This window comes from Papio anubis, chromosome 9 (assembly GCF_008728515.1).
Source record: "Papio anubis isolate 15944 chromosome 9, Panubis1.0, whole genome shotgun sequence".
Classification (NCBI taxonomy): Eukaryota; Metazoa; Chordata; class Mammalia; order Primates; family Cercopithecidae; genus Papio; species Papio anubis.
This window is the reverse complement of record NC_044984.1, coordinates 42,688,368-42,706,559: the sequence shown is the minus strand read 5'-3', so window position 1 is coordinate 42,706,559 and position 18,192 is coordinate 42,688,368.

Here is an 18,192-nt window from a genome sequence, read left to right as displayed (position 1 = left end):
GAGACAGTGTTTTGCTCTGTTGTCCAGGCTCAAGTACAGTGCCATCACAGCTCATTGAAGCCTCAAAATCTGGGGCTCAAGCAGTCCTCTGTGAAACAAAAATAAAACTAAGCCTCCTCTACCCCAGCCATCTGAATGGACTCCTCCTCTTGGCCAAGGGCATTGCAAAGTTAACCTGAAAAACTAGTTCAGGCCATGATGGGAAGGGGGAGTCACACATGCCTCATTACCATTGTGAAAGAAAAATAAATCTCAGGACCCCCAAATCATGAAGCCAAGGGAAAAGTCAAGCTGGAGACTATGTCAGGAAATTCTGCCTCCCATTTTATTCCTAAGTAAGTTAGCTACAAAGATCAAAAGCTACATACACCCCTCACAATTTGCCCACAAGGAATTTCCTTGTGGACAAAGGACAGACAGGACTCAAACTCATCCTTCTGAGGCTCACCTGAGACAAATGTGTATTTGATTGCCTCCTCTGCCCTATGGTGTATGTAAAAATGCAGGTATACTGAACCAGACTAAAGTGTGTATTCAGTGGAAGGCGGATCTAGGACTCAAAAGAATGCAACATTTTGTCTCTTATCTACTTCTGACCTGAAAGACCCCCACCTCGCCACCCTTCGAGTTGTCCTGCCTTACTGGACACAACCAGTGTACATCTTGCACATAATTATTGATGTCTCGTGTCTCCCAAAAATGTTTAAAAGCAAGCTGTACCTGACTACCTTGGGCACATGTTGTTAGGACCTCCTGAGGCTGTGTCACAGGTATGTCCTTAACCTTGTCAAAATAAACTCCTAAATTAATTGAGACTTACCTCTGATACTTTTTTGGATTATACCTCCCACCTCAACCTCCCAAGTAGTTGGGACCACAGGTGTGCACCACCACGCCTGGCTAATTTTTAAATTTTTACTAGCAATGGAGTCTCCCCATGTTGCCCAGGCTGGTCTCAAACTCCTGGGCTCAAGCAATCCTCCTGCCTCAGCTTCCCAATGTGCTGGGATTACAGGCATGAGCCACAGTGTCTGGCCAAGAAAACTTATTACCAAGAGTTTGTATCCCATCCCTGAAATATCATGATCTATGGCAGAGAAGAAGACTGAAGAATGCAATCATGCCTGGATGGAATTTTTCACAAGATAATGCCTGCCTTTCCTGCTCTTTCAAATTGCAAAGAGAATCATTTACAAGTTAATGTGTCTGCCTTGTCTATTCATTCTCCCTAATCATTTACTGCCCCTCAAAAGAACTGCTTACATTCCCCATCTTCTTTCTCCGCTGTAAAGAAGGGTTGTATCCATTCTCACACTGCTATAAAGAACTATCTAAGGCCAAGCACGGTGGCTCAACCCTGTAATCCCAGCACTTTGGGAGGCCGAGGTGGGCGGATCACGAGGTCAGGAGATCGAGACCATCCTGGCTAACATGGTGAAACCCTGTCTCTACTAAAACTACAAAAAAAAAAAATTAGCTGGGCCTGGTGGTGGGCACCTGTAGTCCCAGCTACTTGGGAGGCTGAGGCAGGAGAATGGCATGAACCCAGAAGGCGGAGCTTGCAGTAAGCCTAGATCGTGCCACTGCACTCCAGCCTGGGCAACAGAGCAAGACTCCGTCTCAAAAAAAAAGAACTGCCTGAGACTGCGTAATTATGAAGAAAAGAGGTTTAATTGAATCACAGTTCCACAGGCTGTACAGGAAGCATGGGTGGGAGGCCTCAGGAAACTTACAATCATGGCAGAAGGTACATGGGAAGCAAACACATCTTAGCATGGCAGAGCCGCAGAGAGTGAAGGGAAAAGTGCCACACACTTCTAAACCATCAGATCTTGTGAGAACTCACTCACTATCACGAGAACAGCCCCCATGATCCAATCACCTCCCATGAGTCCCCTCCTCCAATTCAACATGAGATTTGGGCAGGGATACAAATCCGAGCCATATCATTCTACTCTGACCCCTCCCAAATCTCATGTCTTTCTCACATTGCAAAATACAATTATCCCTTCTCAGCAGTCCCCCAAAGTCTTAACTCATCCCAGCATTAACTGAAAAGTCCAAGTCCAAAGTTGTTACAGGAAAGGGGTCCGTCCCGATCCAGACCCCAAGAGAGGGTTCTTGGATCTCGCTCAAGAAAGAATTCAGGGTGAGTCTGCAGTGCAAAGTGAAAGCAAGTTTATTAGGAAAGTAAAGGAATAAAAGAATGGCTACTTCATAGACAGGGCAGCCACGAGGGCTGCTGATTGCCCATTTTTATGGTTATTTCTTGATGATATGCTGAACAAGGGGTGGATTATTCATGTTTCCCCTTTTTAGACCATATAGGGTAACTTCCTGACATTGCCATGGCATTTGTAAACTATCAGGGCACTGGTGGGAGTGTAGCAGTGAGGACGACCAGAGGTCACTCTTGTGGCCATTTTGGTTTTGGTATGATTTAGCTGGCTTCTTTCCTGAAGCCTGTTATATCAGCAAGGTCTTTATGACCTGTATCTTGTGCCGACCTCCCATCTCATCCTGTGACTTAGAATGCCTTAACTGTCTGGGAATGCAACCCAGTAGGTTTCAGCCTCATTGTACCCAGCTCCTATTCAAGATGGAGTTGTTCTGGTTCAGATGCCTCTGACAGAGTCTCATTTGAGACTTCTGCCTATGAGCCTGTAAATTCAAAAACAATTTAGTTACTTGCAAGATACAATGGAGGTACTGGCATTGAATAAATGCTCCCATTCCAAATGGGAGAAATTGGCCAAAACAAAGGGGCTACAAGCCTCATGCAAGTTTGAAACACAATAGGGCAGTCATTAAATCTTTTTATTTTTTTGAGACAGGGTCTGGCTCCATTGCCCAGGCTGGAGTGCAGGGTTATGATCTCAGCTCACTGCATCCTCTGTCTCCTGGGCTCAAACCACCCTCCCTCCTCAGCCTCCCAAGTAGCTGGGACTACAGGAATGTACCACCATGCCTGGCTAATTTGTATGTGTGTATTTTTTTCCTTTTTGGTAGAAATGGTGTTTTGCCATGTTACCCAGGCTGGTCTCAAACTCCTGGCCTCAAGCAATCCTTATGTCTCGGCCTCCCAAAGTGCTAGGATTACAGGTGTGAGCTACCACACCCAGCCAAATTTTTTTTTTTTTTTTTTTTTTAAGACGGAGTCTGGCTCTGTGGCCCAGGCTGGAGTGCAGTGGCCGGACCTCAGCTCACTGCAAGCTCCGCCTCCCAGGTTTACGCCATTCTCCTGCCTCAGCCTCCCGAGTAGCTGGGACTACGGGCACCCGCCACCTCGCCCGGCTAGTTTTTTTGTATTTTTTAGTAGAGACGGGGTTTCACCGTATTAGCCAGGATAGTCTCGATCTCCTGACCTCGTGATCCGCCCGTCTCGGCCTCCCAAAGTGCTGGGATTACAGGCTTGAGCCACCGTGCCCGGCCACCAGCCAAATTTTAAAGCTCCAAAATAATCTCCTTTGACTCCATGTGTCACATTCAGAGCATGCTGATACAAGTGGTGGGCTCCTAAGGCTTTGGACAGCTCTGCCCTTAGGGCTCTGCGGGGTACAGCCCCTTTGGCTGCTTTCATGGGCTGGTGTTGAGTGCCTACTACTTTTCCAGGTGCACAGTGCAAGCTGTCAGTGGATCTACTATTCTAGGGTCTGGAGGATGGTGGCATTCTTCTCACAGCTCTACCAGGCAGTGCCCCAGTGGGGACTCTGTGGGGGCTCCAACCCCATATTTCCCCTCACAATGCCCTAGTAGAGGTTTTTCATGAGGGCTCTGCCCATGGAGCAGACTTCTGCCTGGACATCCAGGTATTTCCATACATCCTCTAAAATCTAGGTGAAGGCTTCCAAGCCTCAGCTCTTGCCTTCTGCACACCTGCAGACCCAACACCACATGGAAGCCACCAAGACTTGGGGCTTGAACCCTCTGAAGCAACAGCCTGAGCTGTACCTTGGCCCCTTTTAGCCACAGCTGGAGCTGGAGTGACTGGGAGGCAGGGTGCCATATCCTGATGCCGCCCAGAGCAGCAGGGGCCCTGGGCCTGGCACATAAGACCATTTTTCCCTCCAAGGCCTCCATGCCTATGATGGGAGGTGCTGCCACAAAGATCTCTGACATGCCCTGGAGACATTTTCCCCATTGTCTTGGTTATTAACATTCATCTCCTCTTTACTCATGTAGATTTCTGCAGCTGGTTTGAATTTTTTCCCTCCCAGCCCCCATGCCCTCACCAAATCAGATTCTCACTCTTGTTGCCCAGGCTGGAGTGCAGTGGAGCAATCGCGGCTCACTGCAACCTCTGCCTCCCAGGTTCAAGCAATTCTCCTGTCTCAGTCGCCTGAGTAGCTGGGATTACAGGTGCCCACCACCACGTCCAGCTAATTTTTGTATTATTAGTAGAGATAGGGTTTTGCCATGTTGTCCAGGCTGGTCTTGAACTCCTGACCTCAGGTGATCCACCCTCCTAAACCTCCCAAAGTGCTGGGATTACAGGCATGAGCCACCGTGCCTGGCATCCAGCTTGAATTTCTTCCCAGAAAATAGGTTTTTCTTTTCTACCACACGGTCAGGCTGCAAATTTTCCAAACGTGTATGTGCTGCTTCCCTTTTAAACAAAAGTTCTGATTTCAGATCATCACTTTGTGAACACATATGACTGTACACTGTTAGGAGCAGCCAGGTCAGGTCACCTCTTGAATGCTTTGCTGCTTACAAATGTCTTCCACCAGATACCCTCAATCATCTCTCTCAAGTTCAAAGTGCCACAGATCTCTAGGGCTGGGGCAAAATGCTGTTAGTCTGTTTGCTAAAGCATAGCAAGAATGACCTTTACTCCAGTTCCCAATAAGTTCCTCATCTCCATCTGAGACCACCTCAGCCTGGACTTCATTGTCCGTATCACTATCAGCATCTTGGTCAAAACCATTCAACAAGTCTCTAGGAAGTTCCAAATTTTCCCACATTTTCCTGTCTTCTTCTGAGCCATCCAAACTGTTCCAACCTCTGCCCATTACCCAGTTCCAAAATTGATTCCACATTTTCAGGTATCTTTATAGCAATGCCCCACTCCTGGCATCAGTTTTCTGTATTAATCCATTCTCACACTGCTATGAAGAACTACCTGAAACTGGTAATTATGAAGAATAGAGGTTTAATTGACTTACAGTTTTGCAGGCTGTGCAGGAAGCATGGGTAGGAGGCCTCAGGAGATTAGAATCATGGCAGAAGGTGAAGGGAAAGCAAGCACACCTAACCATGGTGAAGCAGGAGAGAGAGAGTGAAGGGAAAGTGCTACATGCTTTTAAACCATCAGATCTCGTGAGAACTCACTCACAATCATGAGAACAGCCCCCATGATCCAATCACTTCCCACCAGGCCCCTCCATCAATTCAACATGAGATTTGGGCAGGGACACAAATCCAAATCATATCGAGGGTGTATAAGCTTTTATACCGCATTGCAGGGTTGAGCTAATCACTCTATGATTCCCTCTTCCCCCACTCCCCTTCCATGCATATGAATAAAACTTGTATGCCTTTTCTTCTATTAATCTGCCTTTTTTCAGTTGGTTTTCAGCAAACTTCCCCTACAGTTTTGGCACTGTGAACAGCACATCAATGCAGCTCTGCTCCTCTGGAAGCTTCCGTGAAAAGAACTCAGGACCTCACAAGTCAGTAGAAGGGTAAGAAATTTTCACCAGCCAGGCTTTCAATCTCTCTTTCTGTGGAATCTGGTTGAGCAAATGGTAAAAATCACTGCCTTTTTCTCTCCCAAATCTTGATTAATGGGAGAAAAGCATTTGTGTGACTAGTCTTGGGTATGGCAACTCTGGTATACTTTTTGAATGAATATTCATGTTATCTGATCCTTTTTCCTCCCAGAAATCCTGTTTTCCTTTGTCTTTGTCTTTCTGTATTCTTATGCCATAAAGTGGGTACCATAAGGTAGAACATACACCTAAACCCCCAAAACCCTGCTGTTCAATTCAGTCTTGCAGACTGGTCAGTTTTGTGGTTCTGACCAGTCCAGTGTCTACTTAGAAAAACCACTGAGTCCCCAAAATAAAAACTGGACGAGGTCCCCCTCTCGTCTTGTCTTATGTCATTGAGAGTCTGACTTGTGACCAAGTGGGAGCCCCTTCACAGGAAAAGGGGGCAGTTTTCCCTTTGCTCCTACACATCTCTCTGCTTACAAGTTCTATACCAGTTTTTATTCCTCATTTAGCCAAATCTGATGTTGTTGGTGGCAGCAAATGATCAACTAAAAACACATTTCTCAGCCTCTATTTCTTGCAAATAGAGGTGGCTGTGTGACACAGTTCTGGCCGATGGGGTGTAAGAACTTGTGTGGAACTTCCAGGAAAGCTCCTTAAAAGGGATGGAGACTCAACTGATCCTTTGATCTTCATCTTCCTGCTTGGAATTTGAACTTGATGTTGGAGATGGGGCAGCCATCTTGTGACGATAAGAAGTACGTGCTAAGGGAGACTGGGTAGAAGGGTAAAAGGAGCCTGGAGCCCTGATGGCATTGGAGCTATGGTCAGAGCCTGACTGCCTAACCTCTGAGCTCTCATTAAATGAGACAAATAGCCCCTCAAAATCATGTAATCCTGGTCTTTGGGGTGTCTCTTTTTCCTGGTGGGATGCAATCCTAACATGCAGATATAGAGCTAGTAAAGATAAAAGACGATCTTATAACAAGAAGAATGACTGCTTTGACCACATACCATGCAGGCCATGCTGAGGTTTCTAACCTCTTCCAACTTCAGCCCTCAGGGCACATGCCCTTTGAGAGGGAGGCCCGTTGCCTAACTGAGGCCTATCTTCCAAGTTAGGCTTTCCTGCCTGAGGACCTGCCTCTATAGGTAATTAACCTGAAGAGCACCTCTAGTGAGAGCCCATCCTCTAGACACATGGGTGTTGCCTCACTTTATGGCCTCTCTTGGACACCCTGCCAAGGACAGGAAGCAATAAACCTAATGTCTGCGGATGGACAGTGGGTGGTTCAGACTGTCCCAGAAGCAGGAAAATGAGGAGGCAGCAGCCTGATTCATACAGCTTAAGATGAAGAGGAGCCTAGAAGGAGATTGAGAACTGTGGGTGCTTTGAAAAGAGAGGGAAACAAGTTAAGGGCTTGCAGCTGTGGTCAGGAAGTGGGAGGGCTTTGGGTTGATGGAGGTCTGGGGGCTTCACCAGTAGAGCTCTTAAGGCTCTCTGACAATCTGTCTCCGAAAGTGTGTCTGGGACAGACAGACTGTACTCTCCAGTGTGGCTTTTATTCCTCCTTGTTATGCCTGATGCATAGTAGGCCCTCAATAAATGCTCACCGAATGACTCAGCCTGGAGGCTGGCCAGCACCGCCCTGGGGGAGTAGTCCTAGCCTCCGCAGGAGCCATCTGGGAGGCAGTGTTAATTGGGCAGCACATTCCTGAGGAGACAGCCATCACTTCTCACCTGGGCTTGGCTTCCCAGGCGTGTCTCACCGTCGCAGTTATGAGAAGTGAGGTTACTGCAGACGTGAGCTCACTGGGGCTCTCCGGGTGGGCCTGGGCAGAGGGGGCCAGCTGTGTACTCCTGTGCTCCCAGCCTCCTCAATCTCTCCATGTGCGTGTACTCTTGGCCCTATAGGCCCAGGGCAGTGCAGGCTGGAAAGGGCTGCTGGTCCTAAAAGGCCCTGTGGGGCCAGGGGCAGGTCAGCGACTAGCTCTACCCAGCTCTGCATCCCTTCCTGGACTCGTGGGCAGGAACGGGATGAGGCAGGAGGATCTTCAGGGCTGTCTTGACCTGCCTTTGCACTGGTGGGGTGACTGAGGAATTCGAGTTGGAGGTGCTCTTCATGGTCTTCATTCTGTCCCCACTTTCTTGATTCCACGCTTGAGAAAGCTTGCTTGAGGTTAAATGACACCCAGTGAGTGAAAGAATCAGGACCGGAACCAAGTCAGTTGTTTCCTCATTGGGTGCACTTTCCCAAAAGATCGGGACTTGCTAAAGCTTGGAGAGTTGGAGGCTGAGCCAGGTCATAACCCCGTTGCTGCAGCCACTGTAGTACCTGAGTGGACTTAAGAGGCACACAGACCTTATTTAATGGATTCTGTGTTTATTCTTATGTGAATCAGCGATCTTAGAGCCCAAAGCTCTGGCTCATATGTCTAGAGTGAGGAAACAGTCTCACCCTCTGAAGTTCCGGGTTCACTTCTCTAAATGAATAGGGTCCCTTGCTTTTAAAAACTCCTTACAACCTTAGAGCATTTTACCACTTACATGGCACTTCCTTTGATGTGAGGCAGCTGTTACTCCCATTTTATGGGTGGAAAAACTGAGACGGAAGCTGATTTGTCTTAACTACTGTGGTGGGGTCCAAACTGGATCATTGGGATTTCTGCTCCCAAGTTGTCTCTTTTTTCCTTACCATGCTAATTTGTGTGAAGAATGGACACAGAAAGAGAGCTTACTGACTTTTTCTTGGAGGAGTAGCACATAGAGTGTCTATGTAGAGAAGGTCCCAGGCAGGGGTCTGCACCTGTGGGTGCAGTTGGAGGCAGAGAGCACTGCTCGGACAGGTTAGACACAGTGAGGGCGCAGGGAGCTTATGTGTTCAAGTGTATGGTAGACACACCTGAGAGTGATAACTCAAGCCTACCCTGAGAGTGATCCTGTACAGCAGATGCACCTGAAAGCAGTTCAGAAGTCTGAGCTAAAGATTCTGGGAGTGGCCGACCTGGAGACTAATTTCTTATCTATGAGAATGTCCGAGTTTCCCTGCTGTCCAGTGGGACATGGCCGTACAGGGGATCGAGCCCCTTTCTTTTGGATTAAGTGAAGGCTGCCAGGTGGAGGCTGTTAGGGGCAGGGTGAGAAGTGAAAATGCTGTATAAACTGCATGTTTTTCACAAGTGGCTGTGGTTCTTCTGCCCAGCGCGCCACCATGGGAACATCCCCATGTATAAGTTTCCCACTAATAACGCCCCTGGTCTCGTATGCTGGCTCGGGGTCTCTTCTTCGGTCTCTTGAACCTGGTGCCCTCCCTACTGAAGTTAATAGGGGTCTGGCACAACATCAAGGAACTGACAGTTCACCACGACCTTGTGAAGGGGACCCAGAAGCCAGTCAACCAAGGTGGTCCCCAAAACCACATTCTCAGCTCTTCCTTTGAGGGACCTGACGAGGCTGCCTGTGGGACCAGGGAAGGAGGGTCTCGCTTGCATTAGGCCCACATTCACCTGGCTCACAGATGCACCTGGAACAGCCAATAAGTGTCCTGGCTGCAGTTGGAGGGATGAATCTTCCTCCACAAATCCTGGAGGGCAAAAGAGGTCCTATTTTTAAAAAATTTAAACCAACCTAAATCTAACTCAGAGCCCCATCCTGACTGGCCCCAGGGGATTTAATCTCCTCCATTACTGAGGCTACCTCCCCCTCCCCATGGTCGCTCAGGAGTCCTGGAGAATTGCTTCTTGGAGCCCAGGAGGCAGGGTATGCAAGGGCCTCTCACCATGTCATGCTGATCTCCCCCTTGTCCCTTGTCCCACAGACCTCTGTGTGGGTCATGTTACTGCTCCTTGTGACCTGGGAAGCTTGGCCCAGGCTGGTAAAGCTGGTGTGCAGGGTCCAACATGCCCACGCAGCCATGCCCCTTAGTGACCCTGACCCTTCTCCACGGTGATGCCAGGGCAGGGTTCAGCTTCCTCTCCCCTCACCCTGCTCGCTCCTTGCTGTCCTCGCTCAACAGCATCTTGAACACCGATATCATCTCTTGAGTAAGCCCAGGAATTCATGAGAGACAGTTCAAGAGGTTGTCTTTGAATGATTTTTTAAAAAATTTCTACCCCAAAGAAATCTAAAGGGCTGAGTTATCCCTTTGGAACAGGGGACAGGTATTGGGGAAAAACCAAAACACAAACTAACATCTTGAAATGAACATAATCAAACTATCTTGGAGGGGGACCTGCAGACCACAGAGACTAACAGCTGCCTCTGACACTATTAACAACTGCCCCAGGCTCAGTACGGCCTGGAGAGGGTGACAACACCATGAGATGGCTTTGGGGGTCTTAGCCCTTCACAATTGCTGCAAGTCCCTCCGCCACTGGCAACCTCACATGAACACAGTCTAAGTAGGTTAAACAGTGATCCAGCTACACACACACAAACTGCTTGCCCTTTTTTGCCCTTCCTCTAGAGGGGCTGGAGCAGCCCCCGAATGATACCTGTGGTACTTATGTTAAGAGCTGGCACCCTGGAGGCAGGTGTGGAGGAAGGCTGCCTGGCTGGGGAGCTGGGGGAGCTGTGCCTGAGGGGTAGGCTGGAGATGGGCTTCCTAGATTTTCACTCTGCAATGCGTGTTTGATGAAACCCAGGCGCCAGCCAGCCAATCTCCATGGTCAACTTTCCCCGCACTTCCTTTCTCAATCTTAGCTTCCAGGATGAACGTGGTGGCTGGACAGATCCTCATCTGATTGTCATCCAAAACCTCCATGAATCTGTCCACTGCTGCCTGAGACATCCCTACCTAGAGGCTCAGCCAGCAGGGCCTTTGCCTGAACTCCAGGCATCCTGTGCCTGAGCCAGACAAACTGCAAATTGGACAAGCCTTGAACAAGCATATGTACACCTAATATAAAGCGAGCAGTAAAAAATGCGGGAAGGTGATGAAGTATGCAGGAGTCACGGATCAGTGCCTGAGGACAAAAGGCTGAGATGAACTCTGGGATGTTTTTAGAAAGACAAGATCCGTATCCAACCCCTTCCCAAAGGGCAACTGTCTGAAACAGCTCTTGACGTCCCCTTCTTCTCACCTTCCACAATGGTTGAATTCAGGTTCTCTGCATCTCTTGCCTAGGCAATTGCAATAGCCTTCTTGGTAGGCTCTCTGACATTATATATATATATACACACACACACATATATATAGTATACATATATATAGTATATACATATATATGTGTGTATATATATACACACACATGTATATGTATATAATTTACTGTGTGTCTATTATGTGTCAGATACCATAGTAGGCACTTCTGCATATTATCTCATTTACTCCTCTTAACAAGTCTATAGACTGAGTATCATCACCCCCATTTGACAGATGCACCCCCATTTAACAGATGAGGCCTCTGTGGCTCAAATAAGTGATGTGGCTTGCCTGATGTCACACAGCTGGGGTACAAGCACCATGCCATTTCCGGCCACTTGCCTTCCCAGCCCCGCTCCACACTCCACTGGTCTAGTGGTCTTTTTCTGAAAGCAGAAGCGTTTGTATCATTCTGTCTCTTAAAGCCTTCGGGGAGTCCTCACAGCTCCAGGATCAGACCCAAGGCCCTTATACAACTTGTGAGGCTTCTTCCACCCTCTTGCTGCCTCCTTGCCACTGACCACACACTTGTACCACAGCAAACTATTTGTAGCTTCCTAAACATGCTGGGACTTTGTGCCCTTCCTCTCTCTGTCCTCTTGGTGTGGGAAGTTCTTTCCGCCCTGCCCCACCCCATACCCTGTTTCCTGCACCTGGAGGGATCCTATACAGCTACTCGAGCCCAGCCCTGACGTGGCTCTGCCATCTCTGCAAATCCGTCTCCCACCATCCCGCAGCATGCACACACATGTACACGCATGCGCACCCACACCCTCTTCTGCTCCTCCAGCCCCCTGCTTGGTGTGAGGGCCGCTGTTGGTGCATCTGTCATGTCTCCTCTCGGCCTCTTCTCTGGCACCTGTGGCTCATCTACTGTATGATGATTGTTTGTTTAGCAGGCGATAGATCCTGTTAGACTAAACTCTGTGAGGGCAGGATGGTGTCCTTGCGGCCTTGAGATGAGCCTGGCAGAGAAGAGGAGCTCCATAAATATTTATTGAATGAATTGAACAGAGTTGAGTGAACAGAGAGGACCTTGGGACAGGGACAATTTCAGTCACTTCCATGCCCCATCTCGTGGCATGTGCCTGGCACCCAGAGCTTGTGCAGTTAAGGGTGAATGAATAAGGTCAGAGGAAAAGACCGGAGGGGTGGGAGGAGAGTGGTGGGAAGGTTGGCCACAGATTCCAGTGCAGGTCTGGACACAGCTCTGTTCCTTCCGCCAGGGGGCGTGGGAGGCCCAGCCCAGGCCTCCAGACTCCAGTAATTCTTTCCTTTCTTAAAATCCACAGGAGGATCCAGGCGTGCCTGTCCTCCCAGCTACTTGGCAGGCTGAGGCAGGAGGACGGCTTGAGCCCAGGAGTTCGAGGCTGCAGTGCACTATGACCGTACCCATGCATAGCCACTGCGTTCTGGCCTGGGCAACACAGAGAAACCCCATCTCTGAAAAAAAAAAAACAAACCCAAATCCACAAGAGGTTGGAGGTTGCTTCCCTCCACTGAAGGGATCAGGAGGCAGCCAGGATCAAAGGGAAGGAACCCACCCAAGGCTGGATTACCCAAAACAGTGGGCTGGGGTCTGGCCTGACCTGCTCTTGCCTGGTGGGACAGGAAGGGATCAGGACGCACCTTGGAACAGGTAGATGCCTGCAGTTGGAGGCTATGATTGGAGCTGTCGGTCTAGAGCCGGGAAAGGGCTCATATTTCTTCATCATCACATCTGAGAGAACTGAGGCCCAGAGATGTCAAATGACCTGGCATCTCAGCCAAGTACAGGCCGGACAGGGAGAGGCAGAGTCTGCCCACACACCCACCAGCCTATCTCCTGAGGCTTCAGGCCACTTGGCTCTGTGGCCACTCTACTGGACCCAACTGTCCAAATAAGACAGCTGGGTGATTTTTGTCTAAATTAGATGCCACCAAATATTTGTATTATAAGGAGTTTTTCAAGTGTTGTAGTTTTGTCTTTCACTCTCCCCATGAACAGGTTTGCAAGGGGACCCAGATGAGTGGTGAGAGTGAGAGAATGGAGCAGATAGGAGGTGCAGGGAGATGATACAGGCCAAGGGTGCTGGAGAGCTGGAGCACGAATCTGAATTGCTCTTCCACTGTGGCTGAGCCTGGCCTGCCTGGACATCTTCCTCTGGCCAGTGTCCCTTCTGGGCACTGGGCTGCCATGAGGACAGGCTTTTGGGTGGTGCTGTACACCAGCAGCTGACCTCTCAGGTGCTGTCTCTGCTCCTGCTTTAGTGATCTCTGCTGTAGACCTTCCGTCCCTGCCCCTGAGTACAGGCTCAGAAGCCCCACTATCCTTCCAAAGGCTGCTCTATGTTACTTCCTCCAGGGAGCACTCCTTGATTCTGACCCTCTGCCGGGGACAGACTCTGCCTTCTTTGAGTTCTTATGTTAATTTGTTTATGCTTCTTTCATGGGGTTTTGCCTCTCCCCTTGCGTGACTGTACAGAAGTGGCATAGCATAGCCGCTAAGATGGATTCAGGACAGATTCCCTGGGCCCAGATCCTGACTCCACTGTTTACTAGTTGTATTGTGGTGTGACAGTTTCTTGGCTGGGTGCGGTGGCTCACGCCTGTAATCCCAGCACTTTGGGAGGCTGATGTGGGCAGATCACTTGAACCCAGTGTTCGAGACCAGCCTGAACAACATGGTTAAACCCTGCCTGTACAAAAATAAAACATAAGTAAAAATTAGCCAGGCTTGGTGATGTGCACCTGTAGACCCAGCTACTTGGGAGTCTGAGGTGGAAGGATCGCCTGAGCCCAGGAGGTTGTGGCTGCAACAAGCTATGATTGCGCCACTGCACTTCAACCTGGGCAACAGAGTGCAACTCTTGTCTTTTTTTTTTTTTTAAAGAGTTTCTTACCTTCTGTGTGCCTCAGTTACCTCCTCTATAAGATGGGAATAATAAGAGTACCTTTCTTACAGGGCTGATGAGGGTTTTTAATGAATTACTACATGTAAAGTGCTTAGGTCAGGACCTTGTACATGGCAAACACCCTGTAAGTGCATGCTATGATTGCCACTGGAGTGTTTGTGTCTGTGCCTTACCTCCTTATTAAGCCTGTAACTTCTTGAGAATGGGGTCGGCCCCTTTTCCTTAAGGCGGTTTGTGTCCCTCAGGGTCCTGGCGCAGGGCCTGGTGCGCAGCTGGTTCTCGCTGACTGTTTGTAGAATGATGACGGTGCTCGGTGCCCTCTCCCTGCATCTGTGTCCCTGCTGCAAGCCCCTGCAGAGTGAGCCCGTCTCCGTGGCTCAGGCCCTTCCTCCCACAGCCTGAGCCCCAGCAATTTTCCCTGGCAGCTCCCACGTTCCGGACTAACTTTAGGGTTGGTTTCCAGCTGTGGTTGGATTTTTCTGTTTGAAAAATATTTTAAGCAGCTGGTGGGGAAGGGGTGGAGAGGTGGGAAAAGAATAATAAATAAACTTGTGAAAGGAAGATTGTCTAAACAGCCAGGAGCTGCCACTGCCAACAGCTTGGTCTCTGGGCCGTACCAAGGACTGGGGAGCTATCAGGTGGTTGGCGGTGGGGACAGGACACTGTGGTGGCTTCGCAGGCCAAGGAGAAAGACTCTCTGCCTTCACAAGCACTCCGGCGCTTCCTTTCACATTATGCCCCGCATGACTTTCCAGGATGCAAGAGCTACACGTGGAGAAAGCTAGTTCTGCCGCAGGCAGGACTGAAGTTAGACACTGAAAAGAACTTCTTAGTATCGGAGCCCATCCCTGTAATCCAACTTTATTTCCCCTAAGATCTTGTTTTTCTCCAGAACTCAACTCCTTTTCAGCTCTGATTATGTAACACCTCGGCCACCCCCACCTGCCTCCAATGCGCCCATTCAACTAACAGCGCACTTCCTTTCGCCCTTCCACGGCCTGTCCTCCAGCGCCCTGCTTTCATCAGCTGCTTCTTTCCTTTCAGCCCGGCTCTGCCACCGAGGCCCTCGGCTTCTTTCTTCACCTCAGCCACCTCCCTCGGTGGGGCTGGGGAGCCCGCCCGGACAGAGCGGACCTTGGCGCAGGCAGACTGCCAGGCCCAGAGGCCCAGGGTCCCCCCACACGCAGACGGAGGAAAGGCTCACGCTGCCCTTGTGCAGGCTGGGGACTGCGAAGACAGAGACCCACAGAAAATCAAGGATGGGAGAGAAACTAAATCACAGCGTCAAACAGAAGCTGAGTCAGAGGGACACGGAGCAAGTCAGATGTGAGGGGGGAGGGCGTTGATGACCACTGGGCAGCTCCCTGGCCAGGCCCTCATGGACATTCCTGTGGCCTCCGATGGCAGGGTGGGCTCAGTCCTGAGGGCTGCCCTGTGCCCAGGGTCCAGGGCCTGGGTGGGCAGGAGGCCCCGCCTCTGTCCTGGCTTCTCCTGAGAGCTCCCTCCACCTTCACTGTGGGGAGATTGCCGAGTCAGCGGGCCGATGAAAGGGGGTGATGCCTGTGCTCAGTGGCAGGGTGTTCCTCAAAGTCTAGGGGAACCCATAGCAGGGGAGGAAGGGCTGGGGATGTGGGGGGTTTGGGAGGCCGGGGAAGGCAGGGATCTTTGTCTGGGGCCAGCAAGGTGGGGTGCCGAGGCCCAAGGAAGGGGCTATGTTGAAGAGTAGGGTGGTGGGTAGTCGTGGAAAGGGGCCTGTCTGGGGTCCCCCTAGCTTTGCAGGGGTGAGGACCACCCCGGGCAGGAATTCAAAAGTGGAGAGATGAGGCCGCTGTCCTCAACAGTCTGTGGGGGAGAGAGACCACGGGAGGTCGGGCTGTTTGGAGTGGACTGACAGCCTCTCAGAAAGTCATCTGCCCTCCTGGGCACCCCCCAGCAAGGAAAACGACATTGGTCTGAATTTATAACTGGAATCTCTACTCATTAGCTGATCCTTGCCATCCAGCAAACTCAGCCACAGCCCTACCACTCTCTACCTGTTTTCAATTCCCTGGGAAACCAGGCGAAATTGAGAGTCCCAGATGCTCCTCTGAGGGTATGAAGATGGGAATTTGCACTTCCTATTACTACTTTTACATTTCTACTGAGTAGGAAAATGTCCAAAGTATTTACTTTTTTTTTTCTCACTGTGAAGCATAGCTTATGTATATTAAATATATATGTACAGATTAATAAATAATTATAAATCAAACATCTAGGTTTCCACTGCCTAGGTCAAGTCATAGCATACTGCTGGCACTCTAGAAGCCTTGTGTTCTTCCCTGATCACAACCCCTGCCCCACCCTGAGGGAACTGGGATCCTGAAGTTTGTGTCATCATTTCCTTGTTTGTCTTCTAAAGACTGTAGTTTCTTAGATATTATCATCTTGGAGTTTCACAATCACCTTATTATTCCCATTTTACTGTTGAGGAAACTGATGCTGAGGAAGGTTAAATAACTAGTCCAACACCAGAGAAGAAATGAGTGGCAGAACCAGGATCATGTTTTGGATTGACTGGGTGTTTCCCAGGGTGTTCCTTGGTCAAACTAGAATCCACAGGAAACTCTGGGACAGCCCAGCATTGCAGATAGCACCCCAGTGCCCTAGAGAAGAGGGAGGCCATCTTCATAGCCAGGAGGGGTGCTGTTCACCAGCAATTTTTGACTCTCCTGCCTTTATCAATAGGATCCTGGTTCCTGAGTACCTGGCAAGAAACGGCAAGGCTCCCAGGGAGATGAGTTGGAGGCTGGGGAAGCTAGAGGAGCTAAGCGGACCTGAGATAGGATCAGTGACTTGAGAGAGCCTTGGGCCCTTCCTGACACATGCCAAGGGAACCCAGGATTGTGGGTATGTGCCTGAGCCAAGTGCTGCCCAAGTTTTGCCAGATTCACTAGGTGTGCCCTCCTTGGTGGGCCAGGTGTGCTTGGTGTGTGTGTGCGTGTGTGGGAGTGCATGTGTGTGGATGTGGGGGTGTGTGCATGTGTGTGCACGTGTATGCATGTGTGTACATGTGTGTGCATATATGCATGTGTGTGAATGTATGTGCATGTAGGTGTGAATGTGTGTGCAGGTGTGTGTGCACATGTGTATGTATGTGCATGTGTGTGCATGTGTGTGTGCATGTGTACCTGGCATGTCCACATCTATCCACTGACTTGGATTGTTCCGAACCATTTTCTCTGCCCTCACCTTCTTTCTTTCTTATAAAATCATACATGCTTATTATAAAAATTCATATACAGATGTCTCTCTAAGTCTAAATTATCTCAGATATAATTTCTTTTAACTATTTCATATTTATCTTTGTATACTTCTTTCAAGTACATTCAAATATATAGTTACTTACATGATTTAGATACACATATCCAAATGTAGTAGTATTAGGTTTATTGTTAACAAAATGGTATCATAATCTACATATCATTTTTCACCTTTTTTTCCCACTTAATAAACCTTGGTCATTTTCTCCGCCAGCATCAATGGGTTTATGTCACTTTTAACAGCTGAAGAGTACTCCATTAAACAGATGTATCATCATCTGTTTACCTGGGTGGACTCATCACTACGTGCCTATCTCCCCCAGAAGCTGCGAGAATAGGGTGCCAGAGGGGTGGGAGGACAAGGAGACTAGTCAATGTCAGCCATACCTTGGGAAGCAGCCCAGTCTCAGCTGCCCTTTGACATCTTGCAAACGGATTCCAGAACTCTGCTCCCTTACCACCTCTACAACCCCACCCACCCCCAAGTCCATACCTCCAGTCCTCTGTCTGCTGTCCCCCTGCCCTTCTCCCTCTGACCATTGACCTCTGTACAGTGCTACGGGTTTGGGGGTCTCCTGGGTGGGCTCCCTGCTTCCCAGCTCTTGGCCTCTGAGGCTGGCTGATCTCCCAGAAATGGGAGGAACTGGGGCTTGAGGGACCCTGAATTCAGGAGACTCTGCGGAGACAGCCTGGCCTGGCCAACACAGCCACCCAGGCTGACCCAGGGGAGGCGCCATGCTAATGGAGAGGCTGGCACTGCCCACGCCCACATGGCAGTTTCCTGCTTCCCAGAGTGCATGGGGAATGGGGACTGTGCCAGGTAGGCATGGTGTCCCCGCCCCTGCACCAATGTCATGGAAAATGTGAAGCCTTGATCTTTGTTCTTGATTGTTCCTCCAACTTTTACAACTGGAAACTGGCGGCGTCTTTGTTCCCACCGGCTTAGGAAGGAGATGTTGAGGGCTGGGGACGGGAGGCAGCTGAGTCAGCAGCTGGAGGTGTTGAACTGGTTGCTTCCTCAGACCAACCATGACCCCTTCTCTCTCACTTACACGCACTCAGTTTACCCATCAAAGGACCGTACCTTAACAGCGCCAGTGGGAGAGGGGATGGGAACAGCCTTCACCGTCCTTCCTGGGGA